This window comes from Strongylocentrotus purpuratus, unplaced genomic scaffold, assembly GCF_000002235.5.
Source record: "Strongylocentrotus purpuratus isolate Spur 01 unplaced genomic scaffold, Spur_5.0 spur5_scaffold_2, whole genome shotgun sequence".
NCBI classification, from domain to species: domain Eukaryota; kingdom Metazoa; phylum Echinodermata; class Echinoidea; order Camarodonta; family Strongylocentrotidae; genus Strongylocentrotus; species Strongylocentrotus purpuratus.
This window is the reverse complement of record NW_022145605.1, coordinates 8,271,454-8,282,266: the sequence shown is the minus strand read 5'-3', so window position 1 is coordinate 8,282,266 and position 10,813 is coordinate 8,271,454.

Here is a 10,813-nt window from a genome sequence, read left to right as displayed (position 1 = left end):
CCGTAATCTCAATCATTTGTGTCATTATATTCATTTGGAAAAATGCATCAATTTTGCTTTTGATTAAGAAGGCATTTATACTGTTTTGTAAATGATACAGATAGTAGAAGTCGCAGGCCAGAAAAGATGCCCTCGAATGGAGGCTATAAATTAAAGTATGGTCAAATAGACGGACTATATTTATCCTATAATGGGTTCATATTTGTCCAAATGAAAACTGATACCTTTATTGCCAAATTTAGTAGAGGGTTTTTTCGCTTTATGGGCTAGTTTGTGACGCAAGGGAGGAGTTCAAATTCGCCCAGAGAAATTGCGTTTTCAACAATTCGTACGATTTCATGTCTGTGTATATAACAAGTCATTAACAACGCCTTTAAAAATAAAAATGTGTGTGGATTCTAAAATGTTAAAGTAATGATCATTTTGTCGCTTATTATAGCTTGCCCAAAGGTCAGGCATAATACAATTTCAGGATCTACAAAACGATAAGCATAGACAGGACAATCTTTTTTGTTGTATTCGCATTGAGATACAAACGAATTGTAAGACCCTGTAGGACCCTGATCTTTCTTTTTTGTGAAGGGCCGTGTTTAAACTATCCTTTTTTCTCTTTACATCAGACATAAAGCACCAACAATATGGAATACTTTGCCAAATAACATAACATCTATAATGAATTACATTTGATTTTAAAAAAGTGTAAAGCAGCATCTAATCACATGTGATTTTGTGTAGAAATGTTTCACTTTGAATATATTTGTGTGTATTAGTAGAGGGCTTGTATGTTTTTTTTCCTTTTCTGTTATACGAGTTTTCTTTGGGGCAAAATAAGTTTATGTAATTTCAAATCTTTATTTTGTTCATCACATGTTGTTCAACTAATTCTGGGGAGCTGTCTCGAAAAACTCATTTATTTGGGTTTTTATAACTTCCCTTTGTTCCATTATTGTTTAATATTTTAATGTACTTATGTATATTCTAGTGATAAGATTTTGCATGTTATTTACAATACTATTTGCAAATGTATGTGTTCTTGTATCGTGATTTTTATGGAAATGAATAAACTAAATTGAATTGAAGAAGAAACAATTCTGTAAGAAGCACTGTCAGTAGATTTTTTTAACAATGATCACAGCATGATTGATGAATGTAGTCTTTACTGACACATGCAGGCGCTACTTAACAAAACAGGACAATCGTTTTTGTTGTATTCGCATTGAGATATAAACTAGCTGTAAGATCCTATCGGACCCTGACCCTTCTTTATGTGAAGGGCCGTGTTTAAATTATTACTTTTCTGACATTGAGCTAATCGATGCATATCACAAGCGTTTCTTGGTTCTAAAAATCAATTCAAAGATAGTTTTCTTCATTATTGGTGTCGTATGCGGTAACACTTGTCCATTTATGTTCCCTTCATGTTTATATTCTATTGATTTGTTGGTTAGCCTAAATAAAAAAAATAGATTTAAAACTTGAATTTATAAAGACATTAATCAAGATTAAGAAGTAAAAGGAATAAAAGAATTTTTGCTAAAATAATTTTAAGTATTTTATATTCAACAAAGAATATTTCTTTGTGGTTGTTGGTGTTCTGTTTAATGTAATTTATATCTAAGCAATGTCAAAATCATAGTAATAGAAAGTAATGTAATGAACAAATCGATTGTGTATCACATTGCAAACCATATTTTGTTTGTGTTCATTCGTTTTTTAACCTTGCTTACCGAAACTGTATTTGCCAACCTCCTGTACATTACACTTGTTATATATGCAATTATTTAAACAGATCTGCTAATTGTGTTAACAAGCAAAATAATTTAAAAAAATACAATTTTAGACATAAATTGAATGCACTTATTATCCTTATTGTTATATTATCTTGAATACATCGATTTAAAAGGAAATGACAAACAATAATATACATAATGTCCATTCACACATGTGAACTGTTCATAATATTTGGCTATTTCAGTTCAGATCATTTAGAGGGTTTCACTGCCATTGGTCTGCAACCAATTCCTCTCCTTCCCAATTGGTCTATTCCCATACGGTCTACACCTCGCCCTTCTACTATCCACGTGGTCTAACATTTCGTCTACTTATCATTTGGTCTAATTACCATTTTGGCTAACAGTCATTTTATCAAATATCTAAATGGTCTCATAATCATGTTACCATAAATAACAATGATCATTACATTATTATTAGACTTATGGATAGTAGACGAAATGGGCATCAGACAAACTGGGAATCAGACTTACTGGGAATCAGATAACAATAGACCAAATGTGTCGAAGACTAACTGGAGATTAGACCAATTGGCTATTAGCCTACAGGGGTATTAGACCAAATGATATAAAGACGAAATGATTATTAGACCATGCGGATAGTAAACGGGCTAGGTGAAGACTAAATGATAATACACTAATTGGGTAGTATACCTGGTTGTAGACCAAACGGCAATTCACCATTTACAGTATACAGCTCCAAAGATTTAATAACCTAACTACGAATAACAAAGAATAACAAAAAGTGCACCATGACAGTTCAGTAGCGGATCCAGGGGGGGGGGGCCGGGGGGCTCAGCCCCCCCCCCCCTCCCTCCCTGGCAAAAAAAAAAAAGGAAAAAAGAAGAAGAAGGAAATAGATAGGGGAAAGATATCAAAGGTATCAAAATATGCTCATCTGACAGTAATTAATTGCCTAAAACCCCTTGACTTCCGGTGGCTTTTCCTCCTGGACCCCACCTAGGGCTCTAAGGCGGACGGCTGGATGCTAATCGGACGGTAATGCCTAAAACCACTGAGCTTCGGCTCCGCCCCCTGGACCCCACGCCAATTAGTTACCCGCCAGTGTCAGAATAAGGTATAATTATGCTCATCTGACGTAATTAAATGCCTAAAGCCCTGAGCTTCTGGGGCTCTGCCCCCCCCCCCACCCAACCAATGGCCCTAAGGAGGGCCCCTGGATGATCATCTGACCGTAATCTCTTGCCTACCACTCCTGAGCCTCCGGGGGCTCCGCCCCCTGGACCCCACGCCAATTCGTGACCTGCCAGTGTCACAAAAAGGGTATAAAATGATGCTTATCTGACGATAGATTCATGTATAAACCCCTGAGCTTCTGAGGGCTCCGCCCCCTGGACCCAACACCAATTTTTGTCCTGCCAGTGTCAACAAATAATAAGGTATCAAAATATGCTCATCTGACAGTAATTTATTGCCCAAAACCCCTGAGCTTTCGGGGGCTCCGCCCCCTGGACCCCACGCCAATTCGTGACCTGCCAGTGTCTGCTCATCTGACGATAATTTAATATATAAAACCCCTGAGCTTCTAGGGACTCCGCCCCCGGACCCAACACCAATTTGTGTCCTGCCAGTATCACAAATAAGGTATACAAATATGCTCATCTGACCGTTATTTATTGCCCGAAACCCCTGAGCTTTCGGGGGGGGGGGTCCGCCCCCTGGACCCCACGCCGATTTGTGACCTGCCAGTGTCACAAATAAGTTATAAAATTATTCTCATCCGACGATAATTGTATGTATAAAACCCCTGAGCTTCTGAGGGCTCCGCCCCCTGGACCCTGGGTGGATTCAGGTGGGGGGGGGGGGGGCACGGGGGAAGAAAAACGTGTAAAAAATTTTAACTTTTTTTGGAGATGCCCCCCCCCCCTGGCAGGTATGATGGTAGGGGGGAGTGCGATTTTCTAAATTTTCGAGGGCCCCCCAAAAATAGTGCTCACTACCCCCCCCCCCCCCCCCCCCCCCCACTGAGCGAAATATTGGCCGGCACGATTTTCTAATTTCAGCACACTAAATTTCAAATTGATTTCAAATTTGGGCCCCCACCCCTAAAAAATCCTGGGTCCGCGCCTGCACCATGATACTTACAAGCAGCATCTAAAACTAAAGTGATATGAAAAGAATAGGAGGAGTAAAGATCAGGCGAGACCATCTCGTTTTTTTTTTGGCGGGGGGGGGGGTATATAACAATTATGACTCTAGGCCAGCCGCCAGTGCATAATTCCAAGATTTGCTTTAAAATATATTAATAGTGTGTATGGGGCAGATGAAATCAGGCAGTATTGTAGTTTTTTTTCCTCGAGGGGCACATTATCATGTCTAGCATACACCATGCATGCACAACACCTTAGCACTCGTTGATAAATTTTTTTATTTCAAAGCTACAGGAGGGTGATGTGTCTGGGTTACTATAACTATTACATTGTGCCCCCCACCCTCTGGAAACAGTCCCTTGGAAAGGACTTAAAATCGTCGGGCCCCTGGTGGCTAACTTAAAATTATACACATGCTCCCTTTTTAATTTATTTTCTTCTGCAACATACAAATCGAATTACATTTCAGCAATATAGCACATACAAAATATAACAAGTTTGTTAATGTGTATACACACTTAGAAAAAATGGTGCACGTATGCACCTTTAGGGGTGCAAACTGATGCAACACTAGCAGCACCTTTATGGGTTCAATCCTGCACCCTTCAAGAGGGTGCCAGATTGCACCTTTTAGGAGATGCATGTTAGTACCCTTAATGGTTCAATCCTGCTCCATTAGGGGTGCAAACCGATGCAATAACAGCACCTTTAGAGGTTTAATCCTGCACCCTTTAAAAGGTGTAATCCTCCACCTATACTCGAGGAATACTCATGAAATTTGCTCGTACACAAATACATATTAAACATGCATGTTGTTTCTTGGTTAGTAATCATATCATCAATATATCTATTGCTAAAACGTGAATGTAATTGTAACATGATCAGACAAAATAATCTATTGGTTAATGATTGCCGACGGAAAATACAAATCACAAAATTGATGTGCATTGTCATAATTTGCTTAACAAATCATGATAAATGTATTTGTATGTGAAGACTTCAAAAGTAATCATGAATATGCATGCAATATGCAAACTTTTATTTTGCACCCCGTTTTTGGTCGATAGGGTTCATTTTTGTGGAAGGGTGCAAAATCTTATTTTGCGCCCTTTTTTGCACCCTTTTAGGTAAGAGGAAACCTTTTTTTTGTTGAAGGGGGGGGGTTAACACCCCCCCCCCTCCTGCGTACGCGCCTGGGTATAGGTCACTACACTAATTGGCGTGGGGTCCAGGGGTTTTGGGCATTTAATTATGGTCAGATGACGAATTCAGAGGCTCGTCTTAGGGCCCCTGGTGGGGTCCAGGGCCGGAGCTCCTAGAAGCTTATGGGTTTTAGGCATTTAATTACGGTCAGATGAGCATATTTTGATACCTTATTTGTAACACTGGCAGCTAGGTCACTAATTTGCGGGGGTCCAGGGGCAGGGGCGGATCCAGCCGCCGGCAGGGGAGGGGGCCAAAGAGGGGGCCCAATTCGTTAGAAAATATTTAGCGGCGAAACAGCCAGCCGGTGAATAAGTGGGGGGGGGGGGGGGTGAGCACTAACTTTAAAAAAATTGGCCCTCGAAAATGTGAAAAATCGCACCCCCCCCCCCCTTGAGCGCCAGGGGAGGGGGCCCATCTAAAAAAAAGAGGTAAAATTAACGTGTTTTTACCTGTTTTTTTTCCCCTATGGGGAGGCCCCCCTCCATGGATCCGCCACTGTCCAGGGGGATGAGCTCCATATTAACAAGCTTAGGGCTTTTATAATCTACGGGCCCGCCTTAGGGCCCTTGGTGGGGTCCAGGGGACAGAGACACCGGAAACTCAGGGGTTTTAGGCCCGCCCCCTTCCCCCCTTTGGAAGGGTCCAGGGGTGGAACCCCCGTATTGTGACACTGGCAGGTCACTATTCTTTCTTTCTCTCTCTCTTTCTTCACATACTTTTTCAAAAAAGTGAGGGGGCTCGAGTCCCCTGATCCCCGCCGTTCTGCAGGCCGTGTCATATGAAGGCTTCTAGATAAGCATATTTTTTGCCTGACTGTAAATTTGGGGATTTGTAATTTTCCAACAAACGCATACAAATTTTTAAAAAGTATATGCGTTTTGCCCCCCTAGGAATCTAGGATTTGGAAAAAGGGGGGGGGGGGGTCCGATTCCCCCAAAGCGTACGTATAACAAACGGAATTGGTGACAAATATTTTAACGGTCACCAAATGTGAAAGGTGTTCATACACACCACAAAATGACGAGCAAGCAACAAATATGACAAAATTAATTAAGATGGGGTTATTAAGATGAGGGGTGGGCTCTAATTCTCATAAATTATATCAATGACGAGCCACAAACCACATTAATGGGTTTCGGATCCAAAGGACCCCCCCCCCCCTCCGGATTCACCCGTATAATATAATTAAAATGTAAAGAGCTGCTGCAATTACATACAGACAGAGGGCTGTCTATAGTTCAAAACATTTGTTTAATCATGATTCTTTGGGAGATAGATATTATAGGGACACAAAACGGAACTGCGACCAATAACAATTGGAAGGAACCGTTTGGGATCTTTGTAAATGATAACTCTGCAACTTGATTATTTGTGAATCTGACAAGCCAAACAATATTCCATTACAATAATCAAGCCTACTGCTAATGAAAGCCTGGCCAAGGCTTTCTGAGTTTTTCTGGCCTTAATATCTACGAATGTGACGGATATTGTATAACATACAAAAGGCAGATTTACATGTGTTAGATATGTGTTTCTCCATGTTTAAACGAGAGTCAAGCAATACACCCAGATTTCTCACAGAGCTTGACGGTTTCAATTCCGAGTCTCCAACTGTTACATGATCAACACCTAGCTTTGAAACTTGTCTGGATGTTCCAACAACGCGTAACTCGGGTTTTTATCATTAAGCATTATCTTATGTTGGAACATCCAAGAACGAATACATGATTCTAACATTGGGATCATCTTGATGTTCTTTATCAGGGCTGAAAGAAATGTAGGCCTAAACTTGTATTATGTCATTAAAATTAAATCTGGAGGCAGGAGATCGGACTTCATCTGTTTTTAAAGAACTTTGTGCATTGATTTGATATCATCCCAGGGCTACTAAATTAAGTTTACTCCGAGCTCTACCACCATCCTCCTGGAGTCCTGGTTATCTAATCCGACTCTTCACTATCCACCCCGGCCCTCCTGGCCCATTCGGGGTCGGAGGGTTCCGTCATTATCAAATACACGATGGCTGCAACTTCTACTCCCCTTGGCTTTCTTCCAGCAAAGATCGGCTGAGTTGAAACACTGAGAGTACCTGAAGGACTGATACCCGATAACTTGCTCAAAGAACCTTCCTTCGTCATCACTATGGGGTTCTCAGGTAGGTAGAAGTCGGAGTCTTTGTCATGAGGCCTTGTTACAAGAACCATTACGTATCTTGCATTGGATTGATACGATTTGCTTGATGTGATCTCATATCTCACGCTCCAGGCTTCGGTGTCTCCCATTTGGATAGGCTCCAGCTTCAGCACGAAATTCAAGAATCGGGGTTGAATTTCCACTGACCAAGCTCCGGTGGCATTCCTGACCTCACACTTCATGTCGGTTTTGTAAGCATCGATGCTGATATCTTCAAAGTAACCATTGTGACGATGTGATCTTTGATAGCGATGGGAGCTGCTAACCTTTCCGGGTGGCAGAAAGTCCAGGTACAGTCGTGGTTGAAAGTCTGATTTCTTGAGAAAATCGTAACTTGCTTGAAGATGGCTACTTCGGCTATCGGCATCGTAGACATGCAGACCTACTTCGCTGGAGAGAGCTCTATATTTGAACGACTCACTCAATATCGAAGGAAAATATTCCGTTGCGAATTTGACGATTGGTGAAGCCTCTTGGAGATGCAAAATTTCAGATATTTCGACTAAAGGAAATCGAATTTTGGGGACTATTTCGAGATAAAGATCCTTGTTGTCTTCAACGCTTCCTTTTGCCTTTAACCAATCATCCACGCGAGTGATCACCTCCAATTCATTATCTACAACAAGATCCCTCATTTCCAGGATACTACAAAGCTCCTTCAGACTTAATCCTAACCATGATGCCTCTGGGATGTACTGGAAGTACAGAGATAGTGTACGCAGGCAATCGTTCTTCAAGGAAGTGTAGTCGTATTCATCTGTATCCCTCAACCACGTGATGGCGCCGACCATACTCCCTTGGTTTATCATGTCTCCTACCCAGTCCCGAGCCATCTCGCCCAACTTCTTGAGTCCCAGTCTCTTGGCCAGACTCATCACCATTCTCACGTTGCCCGATGAGAAACTCATCTCGCCCGTGTAGAGGAAATTCAAGACCGTTTCAAAAACCTCGATCTCCTTGTCGGTGGCATTCTGAGCGAGCTCTATGACGTTATCAGGAGAAGCAGTCATCAGATTTGCCAGTTCATCGCTGCAGGAACCCAATACGAGCCGATGAGCAGCGAATGTTCGTTGACCAACCTTGACATGAATGTCTGTAAGTTCTTCCCTGCCCAGGAAAGGAACTAACTTCTTCGACAGGGCGCTCGGACATGAATAGGACCGTTTACCATCTTTACTTGTATCCATTGCAGCAGCTGTCTCTCGACCCTCTTCCTACGAGAAAATATGAATAAATTAAAAAATGATTTAAAACTATCATTTAGTCTCATTTACCAAGGGTAGCTACGTCATCAGTATACTAATGATACTCTTCCTGCTGGCCCTTCAATTTTTGTAACACCATGCAGCAGATATAACCTATTTAAAAAAAAACCTGGACTGAGAGGGACAAATGTAGGCAAAACATGGTGTCCAAGGATGCTGTAAGCACCGTTCAAGGATGGACCTTTCGTATATGAGAGTAAGGACTCTTTTTAAATACCACAGTGCTTCTGGGTAACGTAATGATGTAAATTAAAACATTTAACCCAGTGTTAATTATTATAAGCGTGCATGACGTGCATGAGGTGAAAACTCAATCTATGATTGCCCGGACGCGTCATTTTTTTCTGCGGCGCAGATTGGGGCTTTAAAAAAAAAAGGTCTTGATTGAACCCTAACCCTAACCCTAACCCTAAACTTTCCCATAGGCTCAACACGCACCTCACCCCAATCTGTGCCGCCGAAAAAAAATAACGCTGCCCGGACATGCACATCTGGGCCCCATTTCACAAAACTTGTCGTCAGTGACAAATGACAGGTTTTGTTATAAGCCAGTGAAATCCTTACTTCTGATTGGTTATCAGCAGATTTGTCACCGATTTCTGTCATTTGTCATTGAAAAAGGCTTTATGAAACGGATACCATACAGCTGTTCTAATATCAACGCCGGAGCCGCATCTATAACATTTCAAACAAATCATAATATTTTGATACTTTTCTTTGTCTTATTGTGCACTGTCGCTCATAAAGTTGGAATATTTTTGTTTTACCCCAATCTATGGAATTATTTTTAAAATAATTTAAAAATAATAGATCTAGATAATAGTATACATTCTCAGATTTTATTGAATAATAATTTACCAATGTGTGTTTTGCGGGACTGCTAAAGCATGTGTGTGCTACTATGCTTATCAACTAGAGGACCTACGCCCTCAAGTCATAAATGAGAGTAATGAGGATTAATGCCCCACAAAAGGGCACTAATATAGCACATCGACACGGTTTTGATCCTGGGGCCTCACAAATACGAGGCCATTGCTTTGTCACTGAACCATGACTGTACGCAGCGGGGGCTAGGGTAGGGGGCAGTTTCCATAAATTTAAAAAAAAACAGAAAATGCAATAAATTTTCAATAATTTATTGCATTTTACCCCGGTCCCCACAATAAAAAAAATCCTCTTGACGGCCATGCATTATGGCTCAAGGCATGGGCACAGAGAAGATTTTTTTCTGTTGGGGACCGGGGGGATATCCGGAGATTCACTGAATAATTGATAATTTATTGCATGTTCTTTTTTCTCTTTTTTGTGTGTGGGAACTGCCCCCTACCCTAGTCCCAACTGCGTACAGTCAGGGTTGAGTGGCAAAGCAATGGCCTCGTAACTGTAAGGCCCCAGGATCACAACCGTGTCGATGTGCTATATTAGTGCCCTTTTGTGGGGCATTAATCCTAGCTCATTACTGTCATTTACGACTTAAGGGCGTAGGTCCCCTAGTTGATAAGCATATAGTAGCATACACATGCTTTAGCAGTCACGCAAAACAAACACTGGCAAATTATTATTCAATAAAATCTGAGAATGTATACAATAAATCATTGTAAAAATAATTCTATAAATTGGGGTAAAAAAAAAATATTCCAACTATATGAGCGACAGTGTAGAAATAAGTTAATTGTATCACAATGAAGGCAAAATCAAATTTGAGCCCAGAACATACCTGTTTTAGCCACACTGTACTGACGACCACTGTGAGACCGAACTGTAAATATAACTGTATATAATGCACTAGCACAGTGCATGCATGTACGCTGTAGACTTGTGGTATAATATGTTACATATGCACGATGGGACAATAATAATGTGTAATGCCACTTCTTTTAGAAAAACCCGAGCCCACGCACGCTCAGCTGAGGCGGAGCTAATTGGGTGCGGGTTTTTTCCACACCTTCATCAAACAGTGAAATATTGACGCCATATGCACTGCACGCAAATAATCATGCTAAGCAAACATTTGCCATTTGCCGTTTACGAAGCTGCAGTGAGCTTTATGTTAGCGTGCGCCATTTGTGCGGGATCTTGAACTCGTTCACAACTTGAGAGTCATTTTCAGTCAGTGAGGATCAGGTCAACTGCCAAGAGTATATATACAGTTAACAGTAACAACTGGTAAGTTCGTCCTATAACAATCTCTTCAAAATGTTTTCTGATATACACACATAATTTTATATGTACAAGAAAGTCTATATTT